The 2,475-nt window shown below is 33.4% G+C and overlaps 1 pseudogene; it reads left to right on the forward strand.

Moving 5' to 3' along the window:
• The first annotated feature begins 679 nt into the window (after nt 1–679).
• LOC122100345 lies at nt 680–792 on the forward strand (annotated as a pseudogene).
• Nucleotides 793–2,475: the final 1,683 nt, after the last annotated feature.

Here is a 2,475-nt window from a genome sequence, read left to right on the forward strand (position 1 = left end):
TCTTTACATTTAACACTGGCTAAGATTATGATGTTCCACATGAATTTTATAGGCTATGAGTAGTGTTTAAAGACACCCACTAAGATTACTATTTATAGTTCATCTCATAATTTGTATATGGCTTATATCATCATTTGTTCCTCATTAACATATGAAGTAAGGAAAGCCTACAGTTTTAACAGAAACTGTGTAGTTAACATAGTCAACTATTCTGCTCCTTTACACAAAGACTTTGCAACTTCTCATTACTAAACTTTCTATAAAATCTCAAATGTACATACTTAGTAGTACTTATCTGCTACCATAAATCTTAAATACTTTATAGAAAAGTATTATGACCTGCCAAACAGTCCCAGTTTTTGGCATATATAAGCAAATTCCCAAAATTAAATATATTGAAAACATTAAAACTTTTAACAAACCTTAACACTTGCTGCAGTGTTCATTATGGCAGGTCCCTTGTATAGAATAATTGAATTCCTCCTCCTACACATCTCTTGAACAACAAATATCTGGAATTATTTTGTTTTAGACAAGTCAATCTTGACTTTATTCTTAAATGTGTACTTATGTAAGAAGTACATGGTTCTAAAATTTCACGAAAATTCTTTTAAACTTACTTTTTGTTGAATTGTCTAGTTAAAGAAAATCAATTACAATTTATATATAAAAATGTTCTGTGCACAATTCTGCATCACATACACTAACATTGGAATGATACAGAGAAGATTAGCATGGCCACTGCGCAAGGATGACAGGCAAATTCCTGAAGCATTCCATCGCCCAATTTTTTAGGAAAGGAAAGACTTGGAAAAAAAAATTATTAATTGAAGTAAGCCAAGTCCAAAGAAACTTAGGTCCCATGGTTTCTCTAATTTTCAATAACTAATGTATGTCTACAATAAGCAGAAAAGGCCAAAAGTTATGTGTATATGACCAGATACGATTATGTTAAGGGAAATGAAACCCATGTTAGGGACACAAGTCGTTTTTTTTTTTTCTTGCTATTGTTTCTCATGTATTTGTAACGTGCAGTGTGTTTTTTTTTTTGTTTCTTTGTATGTTCGTCCCCCATGCTATAACACCTGTTTTCACTGTATTTGAAGTTGGTGCGCCTACATCTTGTATATACTCTCCTCTAATTTGGTGAGGGGAAGGAAAAAAAAAACAAAATGATTAAATAGGGATACAGGTATACCCATTGTAACAATGAGATGCACAAGACACTGTGTTGTAAAGTGAACTTTACAATTGAGGCAGGGAAAGGGAGGAGGTTAATGGACTTGTGGAGGTGGGAGGGAAGGGATGTAGGGGAACAATAAAGGAGGAGGAAACAATGCTTGTTAGGGAATGTACTCATTACTTTGCTCATGTAAGTGTTACCCCTATGTACAGTATTTTTACAATAAGAACGTATAAAAATGTTCTGAGATGGAAGAGTTTATTTCCTTTATTTTACTCATATAATATCGTTAGCAAAGGAATTCATGCAAAACTCTGATATGAAGGCATTTTGAATATATATGTGGGTGAATGCACGCATGTGCTCAAGTACTTGAATGTGTGTTGACGTGCTCAGTGTTTGAAATCAGGGCTTCAAGGTCTTGCTGGGCCTTTTTCCTCTAGATTGATGAGCTACTAAATGAGCTACATCTCCATTCTTGGCCATATGCTAGTTCATTAAAATTTTTGAAAAATAATCTCCTGAATTTATTTTGCCCTGATTGGCTTCCAACTGCTATCCACAGATCTCAGGCTCCTGAGTAGATATCCAGAGTAGTTAGGATTACAGGTGTGACAAACCAGCAAAAGCTTTCAGAATAACGTTAAAAGTAGAAGAAAATTTACTTCAGAGGGCATGTTTTAGCATCTCCAATTTTAAAGCATTTTGGAGTGATTATTTATGATTTTTTTTTCTTTTTGGATACTTATAAGACAGTAGGTGATGATATTTAAAAGTTTTAGTACTTTTTAAAGAGGATACTGGAATTGTGGGACAGAAGAAATTTGCCTCTCTTTGGACCTCAATGTATAAGCTCAGTTCTGTGCATGATAACCCAGTGTCACCAACACAATCTGTATTGAAGACAAATGTGATAGAAAACAATCACCATGGGCAATATTTACTATGCTATTATTTCTTGGACAATATGAATATTGAATTGAGAGTGTAATAGAATGGAGAGATTTTATCTACCTTTTGTGTATTGCTGAAAGACTTTCGGAAACTTTGACTCATTTCTTTCCCCACTGTGTGTGTCTTTAGGCCGTGCACTTACTGCATTTAATTACAATTTTTCCCAACACTAAAATGGTAATAACATTAACACTATAGCAAATGTTATCTTAACAATTAAGGGAATAAAACTTGTGAAATACTTAAAATAAACTTCTAGGAATGAGCTTTGAGTTTAGCCAGCAATCTTTTATAAATACTAAATAGAACGTCATAAGTAGTACAGAAACCATTACATG

Source organism: Dipodomys spectabilis, unplaced genomic scaffold, assembly GCF_019054845.1.
Source record: "Dipodomys spectabilis isolate Male_0828 unplaced genomic scaffold, ASM1905484v1 ptg000575l, whole genome shotgun sequence".
NCBI lineage: Eukaryota > Metazoa > Chordata > Mammalia > Rodentia > Heteromyidae > Dipodomys > Dipodomys spectabilis.